General features: G+C 44.0%; 1 protein-coding gene and 1 non-coding gene across 12 annotated transcripts in view; both read left to right on the top strand.

The window, feature by feature from the left end:
* Window positions 1-16,924, top strand: part of RBFOX1 (RNA binding fox-1 homolog 1) — a 2,849,206-nt gene that overhangs the window by 953,217 nt on the left and 1,879,065 nt on the right. The window lies entirely within an intron of this gene.
* Window positions 8,912-9,049, top strand: LOC119943054. Its single transcript, XR_005455539.1, has one exon. It is a non-coding gene; the product is annotated as a small nucleolar RNA SNORA7 (small nucleolar RNA).

Below are 16,924 nucleotides of genomic sequence, written 5' to 3'. Positions count from 1 at the left end.
AGGTTGCCCATCCTCATCCATATTAAAAAAAAACCCCTCTATATAAAGCTCTTTTATTGCCAAACTACTTGCTCTATCTTGATCTTGTCCATCTTGCCACTGACCTCTCACCCACGTCACGCCCCTGTCCTGGAACGCTCTCCCTTTTCCTATCCGACTGACAGTTACTCTCACCACCGTCATAGCCTTATTGAAAACACATCTCCTCCAAGAGGTCTTCCCTGACTAAGCACTCATTTGCTCTTTTTCCACTCCTGTCTATGCCACCCTGACTTGCTCCCTTTATTCATCACACCTGGCTCCCAGCCCCACAGAACTTAAGTAAATAGCCATAATTTATTTTATTTCTATTACTGTCTGTCTCCCCCTCTAGACTGTAGAGGGGCAGGGAATGTGTCCATCCTACTGTCTGTCCCAAGCACTTAGTATAGTGCTCTGCCCACAGTAAATGTTAAATGAATACAATTAATTGATTGATTGAGTTGGGGAACTCACTTTTACCTCTGTGGCTTGGTGCTGTCTATGCTGAATACATTTTCGACAGGATAGAGAAGTCATCATTTTGATTTGTGAAACTTCTGCCAAGGTGTTCAAAGTGACTGAGTTCTCCTAGCATTTTATTATCTAATATAATATTTATGGAATCATCTGTTCTATTGGAGCATCTAATCCTGTCGTTGCTTTATTGGAGCAGTGCCTGGAGTTTTTTCTATCCAGTTCTGCTTTTATTTTTTTCTCCTGTCCTTTTCTTAAATTCTCTTGCCTTCTTGTGGATCTCTAACAGGATAATATCCTTTAAAAGAAAATGGCATCCCAAGGATTGAATTTAAAGGATATTTCTATGGATTTTATGCTCCACTCACCTTGATCAAATGATTCTCATTGTACAGTTTTGAAAGCTGGTTAGAAATTCAGTCACAGGAAATCTGTCTGCTCAGCTTATGTCAATTTGAATCAGGTCTGTGTGGCTCTCATCAGCTGGTCTTGAGGTTTTAGGTTTCCTGTAGATTTCCGTTACTCAATTGCTATCGGCTTGGCGGATACCACAAAAATCCTTCCAGGCTCTGGAAAAGTTTGAGATGAGAAATTCTCTAGCTTTGGTGAAATCAATAACAATAATGATGATAATAATGCTCTGCATTTGCAGAGCACTTTCCTTTCTAAAAATAAATTGAGCAGAGCCTGTGACCAGAAGCATCGAATATTATTGAATTACATCAACGTGATTAAGCTGTTCCCTGCTCACTGCAAAGTTAGTTATGCCACTGGGTAGAATGTGCAGCTCTTGGCTATGCAGACCAAGAGTTGTTCACATTTCATCTATGGAGAGTTGTAAAATTAGTTGGATTGCAAGATGGAAGCATAAACCCTGGTGGATGAAATGTTCGATTATGAAAATTACCGTCATGGAAAGTAAGCCAAGGACCAAGCCTGGAGGTAACGAGTGGTAACTCCTCCCCAGCGCAGAACCCCATTAGAAAAACCAGTAGGGCCAGTTGCTCCTTGAAGACTTTAACTGGAAAAGCCCCTAAAGGAAACTAAGCCAGGTTGCCATTCTCCATTTGGAGCCTCATGGGAACCACAGCTGGATTTCAGAAGAAATCACCCTATCTGTTCAACTCTCCAAAATAAATCAAATATGACTTCTAATGACGGTTTTCTGTGGGACGCTACCTTAACTTCCGAAACTCATTTCAAAGGCCTATTTTAATCCAGCAGAAGGATGTTTTTGCATTCTAGATTGTTGCCTCTTCATTCCTCAGTCTGTAAGTAGGCTAATTCACACTGCCTGATTTCCTTCCAAGGAATATGGCCCTTATCACATCAGTCAATGAACAAAGTTGATTGAAATGGCCTAGTGCATAAAGCATGGGTTGGGGAGTATATAAAACTTGGGTTCTAATCCTGGCTCTGCCACGTGTCTGCTGCATGACCATGGGCAAGTCATTTAAGAGAAGCAGCATGGCTCAGTGGAAAGAGCCCAGGCTTTGGAGTCAGAGGTCATGGGTTCAAATCCCAGCTCTGCCAATTGTCAGCTGTGTGACTTTGGGCAAGTCACTTAACTTCTCTGGGCCTCATCTGTAAAATGGGGATTAAGATTGTGAGCTCCCCGTGGGACAACCTGATCACCTTGTAACCTCCCTAGCACTTAGAACAGTGCTTTGCACATAGTAAGTGCTTAATAAATGTCATTATTATTATTATTTAACTTTTCTGTGCCTCAGTTACCTCATCTGCAAAATGAAGATTAAGACTGTGAGCCCTCTGTGGGACATGGACTGTGTCCAATCCCACATAGAGCTACCCCATTCCTTCATTCATTTATTCAATCATATTTATTGAGCACTTACTGTGTGCAGATCACTGTACTAAGTGCTTGGGAAGTACAGGTTGGCAACATATAGAGATGGTCCCTACCCAACAACGGGCTCACAGTCTAGAAGTGGGAGACAGACAACAAAACAGAGCTTAGTAGAGTGCCTGGCACATAGTAAATGCTAAATGAATACCATACCCCCACCCACCCTCCCAAAAAAAACTAAGTACATACAATAGTGCAATAAAGGATAGAAAATAATAATTCCTATCCTCAGTGACTTTATTGACAGTCATGTGGTTACAAAATAATTATATATAGGAGGAAAAAGACTGAAACACTGAATATTGGATGTGTAATATCTTAAATGGTAGAATATTTAGAAGAGTTATAGATTCAGAAGAGTGATGAGCATATAAATGCAGAAGTGATGGTTGAGTGGGTAACATTTAATCAATTAATCTCATTTATTAAGCACTTACTGTGTGCAGAGCAACTGTATTTAGCACTTGGGAGAGTACATTATTAAGAGTTGGTAGACACATTCCCTGCCCATAACAATCTTAGAGTCTAGAGGGGAATGCCCAGGCAGTTATAACCCAGTGTCCATTCAAACACATTTAGGCTTCTGTTCAACCCATTCCTGGTGGGGCTATTGGAAATTCCCTTTGAGGGGCATTCTGAAAATCAGTGCTCCTTGAACTGGGAATAAGTCCCCCACATATCATCATTCATTCAATCATATTTATTGAGCGCTTACTGTGTGCAGAGCACTGTACTAAGCACTTGAAAAGTACAATTCAGCAACAGAGACAATACCTGCTGACAGTGCGGTCACAGTCTAAAAGGGGGGAGACAGACTTCAAAAAAATAAACAGGCATCAGAAGCATCAATTTAAATAAATAGAATTAGAGGCATGTATCCACATCAGGACAAGTAAAACAGGCATTAATATAAATAAATAGAATTATAGATATGTACGTATATACACAAGTGCTGTGGGGAGGGGGTAGCGCAAAGAGAGTGAGTCGAGGTGAAGTGGCGGGGAGCGGGGAGCTGAGGAAAAGAGGGCTTAGTCTGGGAAGGCCTCTAGGAGAAGATGAGCCTTCAGTAGGGCCTTGAAGTGGGGGAAGTGTGATTCTTTGGAAGATTTGAGGAGGGAGGGCATTCCAGGCCAGATGTAGGATGTGATATGCAAATAGATTCCAGTTACAAATTCCTGGATTTTACTGACCCTAAGTCCCTTTCAGACACGCAAATGGCTGGAAGGAAGATATGCATCCTTGAAGCAGCGTGGCTCAGTGGAAAGAGCACAGGCTTTGGAGTCGGAGGTCAGGGGTTCAAATCCCTGCTCCATCAGTTGTCAGCTGTGTGACTTTGGGCAAGTCACTTCCCTTCTCTGGGCCTCAGTTACCTCATCTGTAAAATGGGGATTAAGATTGTGAGCCCCCCGTGGGACTACCTGATCACCTTGTAACCTCCCCAGTGCTTAGAACAGTGCTTTGCACATAGTAAGTGCTTAATAAGTGCCATCGTTATTATTATCATTATTATTATTATTACTGAGGACATGGTATCACTCCTTTTTTTGAAGCAATTTTAGGAGAAGTCAATGTTCCTTTAATTTCCCATGATTTTGGCATAGTTATAATCCACGCCAAATTAGTTAGATGGATGGTGCTCTCATTTTCTCTTTTAGTAGAGAACACATTAAACAGCTGCTTAACATATGCTTATCTGTGATGAGTAATAAGAAATTCTACTGACGATTTTGCCCTCATTGGTAGTACCAATTACCCTAATATAGTTGGGTTACAAAGAGGAGGAAAAGGAGGACAGTGATAAAAAGGAGTAGTAGGAGGAAGATAAGGAAAGGGAGAAGGAGGAGGAGGAAGAAGAGGACGAGGAGATAGAGAAGGAGGAGGAGGAAAAGAAGGAGAAAGAAGAAGATGAGGAGGAGGAGAAAAAGTAAGGAGGAGGAGGGATAGAATGAGAAGGCAGAGCAGGACACAGAGAAAGGAGAGAAAAGGAGGAGGAGGAAGAAAAACAAGAAGAGGAGAGAGTAGCCGCAGCAGGAGGAGGAAGGGGGAGATAAAGGAGGATTCATTTGACAACGTTTGATCATTTGGGAGAGTTTTTTCCAGTTACTGGTTGTGCACAGCCAAATAAAAAAAATTGACTGTTTTTTAAGTAGATGTACCTTTTGTTGGGGATTTTGTTGTTTGAAAAGGTGGCAAGGCTTCTATATATACATACATATATATATATATATATATATTTGCTAAACTGAAATGGAATAAATGCATCTTTTAATGCCTTTGTTATCAACCACACAATAAATCACTCAGTATAAATATTTAGATACATTTCAATCATACAGCAGAGTATTCTTTCCTGATGCCAAGTAGGTGCCCCTGACAAATCAATCTGCAGCATTCTGGGTGTTTTTCAAACATGATGCTATCCTGAATGGGATCCGCTCCGTTCTTATGCAGCCCCACTTTTAGGTAATATATCATCAAAGTCCTTTATCCTTCTTCCACATCATTAGAGCAACAGCTGGTTCTGATAATGTATTAACATAATACATCATTGGAGCAAGGCAGTCTGCTGTTACATTACTCAAAAGTGAATGTTAGAGAAGAAATAAAATCCAAGTATATTGATAATACCCAAAATTTTTGAACTGGAGACTTCAGTGTTCGTATTTTTTTTTCCCTTTTCTGGGTCTTTAGCCTGCTTTTTTTCAATCCAGGACAGCTCATGCCTTGTCACAAAATCCACACTTCTAGATCAGCTCTGGCTTTCTCTTCTGGGCAGAGACTGTGGTTTGCTTTGTCACAGATGACATGGCTGATTGTGCTGTGACCGAAGTATCCCGGGGTATTTGAAAAAAACAGCACGCTCCTCTTCTTCCTGACTGCAAAATGAAACTGAGGTCATAGTTTATAAGGTCTGTTCTGGTTTGTGATTCTATTCTGCTTCCTCAGTGGCTCCCCAGTGCCTTATGTCAGATAAATAATCCCCCAACTCCTTTACAACCTCCCAGATAGTCTTAGAAAATAATAATTGCAGTATTTATGAAGTGCTTACTACGCACCATGCACTGTACTAACACTGGGATGGATATAACATAATTGGGTCAGACAGAGTCCCTGCCCTACATGGGACTCTAAGGAGGAGAACGTGTTTTGAATTACCATTTTACTGATGAGCAACCTGGGGCACAAAGAGGCAGGGCCAGCATTAGATCCCAGGTCCTCTGCTTCCCAGGCTTGTGCTCATTCCATTAGGCCACCTTGCTTCCTAATGATGCCCTTGTGATGATTTGATGATTTGATATCTGTTCATCCTCCTACTTAGTATGTGAGTCCCATATGGGACCTAATTATCTTGTATCTACCCCCAGAGCTCCCCTCTCAGGATTGCACCTGAAGAGTTTCCAGTACTCTACCCATTTCCATTAAGGAAGGGAGAGTCAAACAGAGGTTACCCATTCGACTCCTGGCTTGGACAGTGGCTAGCGAGTGGAAGGTAATCTGCTACAAGTCAAAACTCTCCTATGCTGTACAGCAGCAGCATGGAAGTGAGTCAAGGGAGGAGGCTCAAGTTTACTGTGCAGAAGAAGACACTGGTAAACCATTTTGTATTTTTAACAAGAAAACTCTCCAGATACACTACCAGAATGACTGCAGATGGAGGGCAGGGGGAGCATTTTGGGAAAGATATGTCCATGGAGTCACTATGGGTCACATAAGACAAGACCCCCAGAGCTTGGTACAGTGCTTGGCACATAGAAATACTTAACAAATACCACAATCATTATTATTATTATCTGGGGATGGGATTGCTGTGCCCTGGTGGATTTTCATGTGTGGGTCTGAGCTTCTTATAACCTGATGGAATGCTTTCTTACCAGGCCATGCCTAGACACTCAAACTGATAGGAATCAATCAATGGTATTTATTAAGTGTTTACAACATGAAGAACACTGTACTAATAACTTGGGAGAGTATAATACAATTGAATTAGCAGACTCTTTTCCTGCCTATAATGAGCTTACAGTGTGGAGGGAGAACTTGATGCTCTGTATTTAGTGTAAAAACCTATTCTTCAGGTCTGGCATAATCCTCCCTAAGGAAATGTGTGCCCAAAATATCATTGGGATTTAGGGAATGATGAGTCCTGCCTTACGAGAGTCCACTGAAGAAAATATGCCAGCTCATTCATTTGTAACCATGGCTCAGTAGAAAGAGCCCGGGCTTTGGAGTCAGAGGTTATGAGTTCAAATCCCAGCTCCACCAATTGCCAGCTGTGTGACTTTGGGTAAGTCATTTAACTTCTCTGTGCCCCAGTTACCTCATCTGTAAAATGGGGATTAAGAATGTGAGCCCCCCGGGGGACAGGTTGATCATCTTGTAACCTCCCCAGAACTGAGAACAGTGCTTTGCACAAAGTAAGCACTTAATAAGTGCTAAATGTTGTCATTATTATTATTATTATTGTTGTTGTTGTATCCTGGAAATGCCCCTTGTCTGCAGTGTGACCCTGTCAAGTCACTTTACTTCCCTGTGCCTCAGTTTCCTCACCTGTAAAATGCAAAATACCTGTACTCCCTCTCACTTAGACTGTGAGTCCGATGTGGGACAAGGATTGTGTCTGAACTAGCTCTTAGCATTTGGCACCCAGTAAGCATTTGACAAACACCAATAAATCAATTAATCAAACATATTTATTGAGCACTGAATGTGTGGATAGCACTGTACTAAGTGTACCCTGCCCATATTGAGCTTACAGTCTAGAGGGTGAGACAGACAGAGGGTGAGGTGAATACCAAATGTCCAAAGGTCAGAAATCCAAGTGAATAGATGATGCAGAAGGGAGAGGGAGTGAGTAAAAGAAGGTTTAACTGGGGAAGGCCTCTTCAATCAATCAATCAATCAATCAATCAATCAGTCGTATTTATTGAGTGCTTACTGTGTGCAGAGCACTGTACTAAGTGCTTGGGAAGTACAAGTTGGCAACATATAGAGACAGTCCCTACCCAACAGTGAGCTCACAGTCTAAAAGGGGGAGATGGAGAACAAAACCAAACATACTAACAAAATAAAATAAATAGAATAGATATGTACAAGTAAAATAAATAAATAAATAAATAGAGTAATAAATATGTACAAACATATATACATATATACAGGTGCTGTGGGGAAGGGAAGGAGGTAAGATGGGGGGATGGAGAGGGAGACAAGGGGGAGAGGAAGGAAGGGGCTCAGTCTGGGAAGGCCTCCTGGAAGAGGTGAGCTCTCAGTAGGGCCTTGAAGGGAGGAAGAGAGCTAGCTTGACGGATGGGCAGAGGGAGGGCATTCCAGGCCCAGGGGATGACGTGGGCCGGGGGTCGATGGCGGGACAGGTGAGAACGAGGGATGGTGAGGAGATTAGCAGCGGAGGGTGCGGGGTGGTCTGTAGAAGGAGAGAAGAGAGGTGAGGTAGGAGGGGGCAAGGTGATGGAGAGCCTTGAAGCCCAGGGTGAGGAGTTTCTGCCTGATGCGCAGATTGATTGGTAGCCACTGGAGATTTTTGAGGAGGGGAGTAACATGCCCAGAGCATTTCTGGACAAAGACAATCCGGGCAGCAGCATGAAGTATGGATTGAAGTGGGGAGAGACACGAGGATGGGAGATCGGAGAGAAGGCTGATGCAGAAGTCTGGATAGGATGAGAGCTTGAACGAGGAGGGTAGCGATATGGATGGAGAGGAAAGGGCGGATCTTGGCAATGTTGCGGAGCTAAGACCGGCAGGTTTTGGTGACGGCTTGGATGTGAGGGGTGAATGAGAGAGCGGAGTCGAGGATGACACCAAGGTTGCGGGCTTGTGAGATGAGAAGGGTGGTAGTGCCGTCAACAGAGATGGGAAAGTCAGGGAGAGGGCAGGGTTTGGGAGGGAAGACAAGGAGTTCAGTCTTGGACATGTTGAGTTTTAGGTGGTGGGCAGACATCCAGGTGGAGATGTCCTGAAGGCAGGAGGAGATGCGAGCCTGGAGAGAGGGGGAGAGAGCAGGGGCGGAGATGTAGATCTGGGTGTCATCAGCGTAGAGATGATAGTTGAAGCCGTGGGAGCGAATGAGGTCACCAAGGGAGTGCGTGTAGATCGAGAACAGAAGGGGACCAAGCACTGAACCTTGGAGAATCCCCACAGTAAGGGGATGGGAGGGGGAGGAGGAGCCTGCAAAAGAGACTGAGAATGAACGACCGGAGAGATAAGAGGGGAACCAGGAGAGGACGGAGTCTGTGAAGCCAAGGTCAGATAGCGTGTTGAGGAGAAGGGGGTGGTGTGACCTTAGAGTAAGAATTTGATGTTGGGGAGAGTGGTGGTCTGGTGTACACGGATGGGCAAAGAGTTCCTAAGTAATTCCCACTCTCCTATCATGTTATCACATCAGCCCCCATTAGAAATAATGGGTAAAAAGCCTTTTTACGTAGCTCATTTATTCACTTCTCATTTTTCCATTATTCACTACTACCAGCCGATTTTGTGTTTTTCCCCCCTACTCCTACTGCATGCGTACAAATTCTGTCTGCTTAGCTCCCCATTCCCCCCCTCTCAAGATTGCACCTGGAGAGTTTCCAGTACTCTACCAGTCTCCATTAGAGGAGAGAGAGTCTAGCAGAGGCATACCCATTTCGTGCCTAACTTGGTCAGTGGTTAGTGACTGGAAGACAATCTGCTACATGTCTAAACTCACCTGTACTGGGCAGCAGCTTCATGGGAGAGAGTCAAGAGTGGAGACTCAGGTTTACTGCACGGAAGGATGCAATGGTAAACCACTTCCGTATTTTAACAGAGAAAACTCTATGGATATACTACCAGAATGATTGCAGGTGGAGGGTGGGCTATTCTGAGAGATGTCTCTATGGAGTCGCTATGGGCCGGAGATGACTGGAGAGCATACGACAAGCCAAGAAAAGCTCCCACTTTAGATTGTAAGCTCCTTGAAAACAAGGACCACGTGTATTCCCTCCACTACCCCTTCCCAGATTGCCGTACAGCACCCTGCCTACATTGTATAAATGGTGATGGGTGTCCTGTATGACTGGACGACTCCCAGTCCCAGTCGTGAAGACTTCGTGCCTGAGAACCTGCCAAGGAATTAATTGAAGTGCTAGTGATTCATACAGAGCCACTCACAAGCTCCTCTCCTGGTTGTGTTCCTGCTGGGGCATAAAGTGCCCTGTGATCTTGGGCAAGTCATTTCACATCTTTGTGCCTCAGTTACCTCATCTGTAAAATGGGGATTGAGACTGTGTCCAACTTGATTAGTTTGCATCTAATCCCAGAGTTTAGAACAGGGCTTGTCACAATAGTAAGTGCTTAACAAATATCATCTTTATCTAATTGCCACAGATCAGCAGGTGATTCTGCAGTCACAGACTTTTACCACCCTTGAAGGAATGAGTAAGGGTGGGACTGCTGAGGAGTAAGCTGTGAATCTGAAACATCCTTACAGAAGTGAAATGCTGACAAAATAGCTGGCTTCACTTCCGTGTTTGTAAATCACTGTTAGAGACTATGACCTCTTTGTGGGCAGGGAACAAGTCTATGGATTCAGACTGTACTCTCCCAAATGCTTAGTACAGTCCTTTGCATGTAATAAGCACTCAGTAAATACAATTGATTGACTTAATGAATCTGAGAAAAGGCTTAAGAACCCAGCGTGGCCAGAATCTGTTTCCTTATTGCTGGATCCCCAGTAAACCTGCTCTTATCTCTCACATTTTCACCTGATTCCACTTGGCTCCAAGGTGCTCCCGGTTCTTTGTGGCCCAGAATTCATTATCATCTTATTGTTCTGCAGATTAGCCTGCTTGGCTATGCTATGACCTGGTTGGGTCCTTCCATGGAAAATGAAAATTTGGTTTAAGGATGACATTCAACTAACTGCTTCTGGAGAAAAAGTTTAAACACTAAACACTTGACCTTTATTTCCCAAGCTAAATAAATAGCTTCACTTACATCAACTAAGATGATCAAGATGCAACAGTGCTTGTGCATTCTGAGCTATAAAGTCAGAAGCCAGAGAGAAACTAGGTTTTCCAATCTATTGTTGTGAGTTATAGATTAGGTTCACACCACCTGCAGCGATTTCAGGCACAGTTTTCTTCTCAGACAACATGCATTCTGCTGTGGGGAAAACTGATCTAAACTTCTCCAACCCAACGTTCTCCTATTCAGAAAACACATCTGAGGTACTTTTCTTTCACAAATTATTTATGTTCTCTAGGCCATGTCCATGCTTATTGTTGCTAGTGTCACTTGTGTCTCTTGGGGAGTGATTTTCATAAAGGCTTTGGAGAATGCAGGGATATGGTCTGACATATTTGAATCAAAACTTCCATCAATCAATAGTATTTATTGTGACATTCTGTGTAGAGCAGTGTACTAAATGCTTGTACATATTTACTATTCTATTTATTTTCTTTTGTTAATATGTTTCATTGTCTGTCTCCCCCTTCTAGACTGTGAGCCCGCTGTTGGGTAGAGACCATCTCCATATGTTGCCAACTTGTACTTCCCAAGCGCTTAGTACAGTACTCTGCACACAGTAAGTGCCAATAAATGCAATTGAATGAATGAATGAATGAAATGCTTGTGAGAATACAGTAGAGTTAAAAGACAGTCCTTGTCCTCAAGGAATTCACAGTCTAATGGGGAAGACAAACAGAAAATAATTTATAGAAGAGAAAGAAAAAATGGGTGCTTAGATGAACACGTGTTTAAATAGTAGGGAATTTAAGCCTGGGTGCTACAGCAGTTGGGGGAGGAGGGGTTAGTATATACATGCTAATTTGGTGAAAAATGGCTAAGTTAGTAATTGAGTTTATATGGTAAGGACCGTCTCTTTATGTTGCCAACTTGTACTTCCCAAGCGCTTAGTACAGTGCTCTGCACACAGTAAGCTCTCAATAAATGCTGCACCAGCCTTCTCTCTGATCTCCCATCGTCGTGTCTCTCTCCACTTCAATCCATACTTCATGCTGCTGCCTGGATTATCTTTGTCCAGAAACGCTCTGGGCATATTACTCCCCTCCTCAAAAATCTCCAGTGGCTACCAATCAATCTGCGCATCAGGCAGAAACTCCTCACCCTGGGCTTCAAGGCTGTCCATCACCTCACCCCCTCCTACCTCACCTCCCTTCTCTCCTTCTACAGCCCAGCCCGCACCCTCCGCTCCTCCACCACTAATCTCCTCACTGTACCTCGCTCTCACCTGTCCCGCCATCGACCCCCAGCCCACGTCATCCCCCGGGCCTGGAATGCCCTCCCTCTGCCCATCCGCCAAGCTAGCTCTCTTCCTCCCTTCAAGGCCCTGCTGAGAGCTCACCTCCTCCAGGAGGCCTTCCCAGACGGAGCCCCTTCCTTCCTCTCCCCCTCGTCCCCCTCTCCATCCCCCATCTTACCTCCTTCCCTTCCCCACAGCACCTGTGTATATGTATATATGTTTGTACATATTTATTACTCTATTTATTTATTTATTTATTTATTTTACTTGTACATATCTATCCTATTTATTTTATTTTGTTAGTATGTTTGGTTTTGTTCTCTGTCTCCCCCTTTTAGACTGTGAGGCCACTGTTAGGTAAGGACTGTCTCTATATGTTGCCAATTTGTACTTCCCAAGCGCTTAGTACAGTGCTCTGCACATAGTAAGCGCTCAATAAATACGATTGATGAAATACGATTGAATGAATGAATGAATGACCTGAGAGAAGGAACAGTAAGTTGAGTAGGCCTCCTAGTGAGGATGTGATATCAGAAGGGTTTTGAAGATGAGAGATCTCTGGTGTGGTGATTTGGAAGAAAGAGTGAGAGAATTTTGGACTAAAGGAAGGTCAAGGCAATGGTATAGAGAAGGGAGAGACAAGAATTGGGTACAGTGGATAGGTTAGTGTGAAAGCAATGGAGAGTTAGGTCTGAAAATACTGTAAGAGAAGAGAGTAGATAAGAGGGAAAAGCTACTGGAGGGTTGGAGTTTAATGGCAATGGTCAGGACTTTCCGCTTCATCAATCAACCAGTGATATTTATAGAGTGCTCACTGTATGCAGAACTCTACTAAGTACTTGGTAGAGTACAATACAATAGAGTTGGTAGACAAAATCACTGCTCACAAGGAGCTTACAGTCTGGGGGGATAGACAGACATTAAAATAAACTCCAAATAGGGGAATGTCAGAATATAAAGATACATAAGGAAAGAGCACGGGCTTGAGAGTCAGAAGTCATGGGTTCTAATCCTGGCTCCTCCACATGTATGCTGTGTGAGCTTGGGCAAGTCACATCCAAGCCGTCACCAAAACCTGCCGGTCTCAGCTCCGCAACATTGCCAAGATCCGCCCTTTCCTCTCCATCCAAACTGCTACCCTGCTCGTTCAAGCTCTCATCCTATCCCGTCTGGACTACTGCACCAGCCTCCTCTCTGATCTCCCATCCTCATGTCTCTCCCCACTTCAATCCATACTTCACGCCGCTGCCCGGATTGTCTTTGTCCAGAAACGCTCTGGGCATGTTACTCCCCTCCTCAAAAATCTCCAGTGGCTACCAATCAATCTGTGCATCAGGCAGAAACTCCTCACCCTGGGCTTCAAGGCTGTCCATCACCTCGCCCCCTCGTACCTCACCTCCCTTCTCTCCTTCTCCAGCCCACCCCGCACCCTCCGCTCCTCTGCCACTAATCTCCTCACGGTACCTCGTTCTCACCTGTCAATCAATCAATCAATCAATCAATCGTATTTATTGAGCGCTTACTATGTGCAGAGCACTGTACTAAGCGCTTGGGAAGTACAAATTGGCAACACATAGAGACAGTCCCTACCCAACAGTGGGCTCACAGTCTAAAAGGGGGAGACAGAGAACAGAACCAAACATACCAACAAAATAAAATAAATAGGATAGAAATGTACAAGTAAAATAAATAAATAAATAAATAGAGTAATAAATATGTACAACCATATATACATATATACAGGTGCTGTGGGGAAGGGAAGGAGGTAAGATGGGGGGATGGAGAGGGGGACGAGGGGGAGAGGAAGGAAGGGGCTCAGTCTGGGAAGGCCTCCTGGAGGAGGTGAGCTCTCAGCAGGGCCTTGAAGGGAGGAAGAGACCTAGCTTGGTGGAGGGGCAGAGGGAGGGCATTTGGCCCCTGTCCCTCCATCGACCCCTGGCCCACGTCATCCCCCGGGCCTGGAATGCCCTCCCTCTACCCATCCGCCAAGCTAGCTCTCTTCCTCCCTTCAAGGCCTTACTGAGAGCTCACCTCCTCTAGGAGGCCTTCCCAGATTGAGCCCCTTCCTTCCTCTCCCCCTCGCCCCCCTCTCCATCCCCCCCATCTTACCTCCTTCCCTTCCCCTCAGTGCCTGTGTATATGTATATATGTTTGTACATATTTATTACTCTATTTATTTATTTATTTAATCTATTTATTTTACTTGTACATATCTATTCTATTTATTTTATTTTGTTAGTATGTTCGGTTTTGTTCTCTGTCTCCCCCTTTTAGACTGTGAGCCCACTGTTGGGTAGGGACTGTCTCTATATGTTGCCAACTTGTACTTCCCAAGCGCTTAGTAAAGTGCTCTGCACACAGCTCTGCACACACATACGATTGATTGATTTATTGATTGATTAAATTCTCTTAGTCTCAGATACCTCATCTGTAAAATGGGGATTAATACTGTGAGCCACCTGTGGAGCAACCTGATCACCCTGTAACCCCCCACGCCCCCCCCCCCACCCCAGCCCTTAAAACAGTGCTTTGCATGTAGTAAGCGCTTAACAAGTGCTATGGGACTGGGGTAGGGTGAGTACCAAAATGCTTAAAGAATACAGACCTAAATGTACAGGTAGCACAGAAGTGCTTAGTATATTGCTTTGCACACAGTAAGTGCTCAATGAATACGATTGAATGAGAGAAGGGCCGATGGGGTGGGGAAATGAGGATTTAGGGAAAGCTTCTTGGAGGATGTATGATTTTAATAGAGTTTTAAAGTTGGGAAGAGTTTGTGGTCTTTTAGAGAAGTAGTGTGGCTCAGTGGAAAGAGCCCGGGGTTGGGAGTCAGAGGTCATGGGTTCTAATCCTGGCTCTGCCACATGTCTGCTGTGTGACCTTGGACAAATCACTTAACTTCTCTGAGCCTCAGTTCCCTCATCTGTAAAATGGGGATTAAGACTGTGAGCCCCACGTAGGACAACCTGATCACCTTGTATCCCCCCCATCAGTGCTTAGAACAGTGCTTGGCACATAGTAAGTGCTTAACAAATGCTATTATTATTATTATTATTATTATTATTTTAATATGAAGAGGGAGGGAATTCCAGAACAGAGGGATGGTGTGGACAAGGTGTCAGCTGCAAGACAGATGAGATTGAGGAAGAGTGAGTAGGCCAGTCTTAGGGGAGTGAAGTTTGTGCATTGGATTGTAATAGGAAATCAATCACTTAGCGGTTTTTTATTAAGTATTTACAAATGTATGCCAAGCACTGTACTGGGAGTGTGGGAAATAGCAATGCAGTAGAGTTGGTAGACATATTCCTTGCCCACAAGGAATGGTCTTGATGGTCTTATGGTCTAGATGGGGAGACACACATAAAAATAAATTACTGATGGGGGGAAATTGGGGTGCGTAGGAATATGTACTTAAGTGCTGTAGAGTTGGAGCTGGAGTGAATATTCATTTGGAGGGGTTACAGACACAAGTGCATAGGTAATTTGGAAGGAACTATTAGCTACGCAGCCCCTGAACACTTCACTCCTCTAATGCTAATTTACTCACTGGACCTCAGTATTGGCTATCTCATCACAGAGCCCTTGCCCAAGACTTCCTTCCTCTTCATATTCAACAGACGACTGATCACCTTCAAAGCCTTATTAAAAATCACATCTCTTCCAAGAGGCCTCCACCGAATAGGCCCTCATTTCCTCCACTCACACTCCCTTCTGTGTTGCCCTTGCCCTTGAATTTGCACACTTTGTTCACCCCACCTTCAGCCCTACAGCACTAGTGCACCTAATCAAATTTTATTTATTTACATTAATGTCTGTCTTCCCCTCTAGACTGTAAGTTCCTATGGCCAACTCTGTGATATTGAACTTTCCCAAGCACTTGTTAGAGTGCTCTGCACACAGCGAGCACTTAGTAAATGAGATTGATTAATTGATTGAAGTACACATGGTATAAATGAGGACCTAATCACAGAAGGCTTCCTAAAGGATGTGGGATTTTAGTAGGGCTTTGAAGACAGGGAGAGGCAGTGTCTCAAATTTGAGGGAGCAGGTGAATTCCAAGCCAGAAGGAGGACATGGACAAGGGGTTGTCACAGAGACAGGTAAGATTGAGGTACAGTGAGTAGGCTGGCACTAGAGAAGCCAGGTTTTGGCAATCAGTAATGTAATGTAGGAGGGGGCTATTCAATAAAATGCTTTAAAGTCAATTGCAAAGAGTTTCTGTTTGAATAGGAGGGGTTGGGCAGCCATGGGAGATTTTTAGGAGTGAAGGGAGGTGGAGTGAACAATTTTTTTAAAAACTGATCAAGGCTGCAGAGTGAAGTATGGACTGGAGAGGGAAGAGGCAGGAGTCAGGGAGGAGGCTGATGCAGTAGAGAAGCAGCATGGTTCAGAGAAGCAGTGTGGCTCAATGGAAAGAGCATGGGCTTTGGAGTCACAAGTCATGGGTTCAAATCCCAGCTCTGTCACTGTCAGCTGTGTGACTGGAAAAGTCACAACTTCTCTGGGCCTCAGTTACCTCATCTGTAAAATGGGGATTAATACTGAGCCCCCTTGGGACAACCTGATCACCTTGTAACCTCCCCAGGGCTTAAAACAGGGCTTTGCACATAGTAAGCACTTAATAAATGCCATTATTATTATTATTAGTCAAGGCAGGGTATAATAAGTGACTTGGTCAACATAGCAGTTTGGATGAAGAGGAAGGGGTGAATTCTAGAAATTTTGGAAAGGAAGAACCAACAAGATTTGGTGACAGATTGAATTTGTAAGTTGAATGAAAGAGATAAATTGAGGATAATGCCAAGGCTGTGGACATGCAAAACAGGGAAGATGGTGGTGCTATCTACAGTGAGCAGAGAGTTGTAGGGAGGACAGGATTTGGGAGGGAAGAAGAGGACTTTTGTTTAGGACATGTTGAGCTTGAGGTGTTTGTGGGACATAGAAGTAGAAATGTCCTGAAGGCAAGAGAAAATGAAAGACTGCGGAGAAGTGGAGTGGTCGGGTCCAATTAGATGCCTTAGACTTGGGAAACAGCAGTGTCAAAGGCAGTTGAGAGGTGGAGGAAAATAGTGTAGAGTAGAGGCCATTGGATTTGGTAAGAAAGAGGACCTTGATGCTCTTAGGGAGCAGAGTTTCGTTCTGCAGTGTAACCTTTGGCAAATAACTTCTCTAAGCCTCAGTTATTGTCTCTGTAAAATGGGGATTAAGTCTGTGCTTTCCATATGGGACATGGATTGGGTCCAACCTGATTGTCTTGTATCTACTCCAGTATTTAGTGCAGAGCCTGGAACAGAGTAAGCACTTAGCAAAAATACCATGAAAAAACAAAT

The sequence above is a fragment of the Tachyglossus aculeatus genome, chromosome 21, assembly GCF_015852505.1.
Source record: "Tachyglossus aculeatus isolate mTacAcu1 chromosome 21, mTacAcu1.pri, whole genome shotgun sequence".
In the NCBI taxonomy this organism is placed as follows: domain Eukaryota; kingdom Metazoa; phylum Chordata; class Mammalia; order Monotremata; family Tachyglossidae; genus Tachyglossus; species Tachyglossus aculeatus.
The sequence above is the reverse complement of the archived record's forward strand: the minus strand, read 5'-3'. Positions and strand labels throughout refer to the sequence as shown.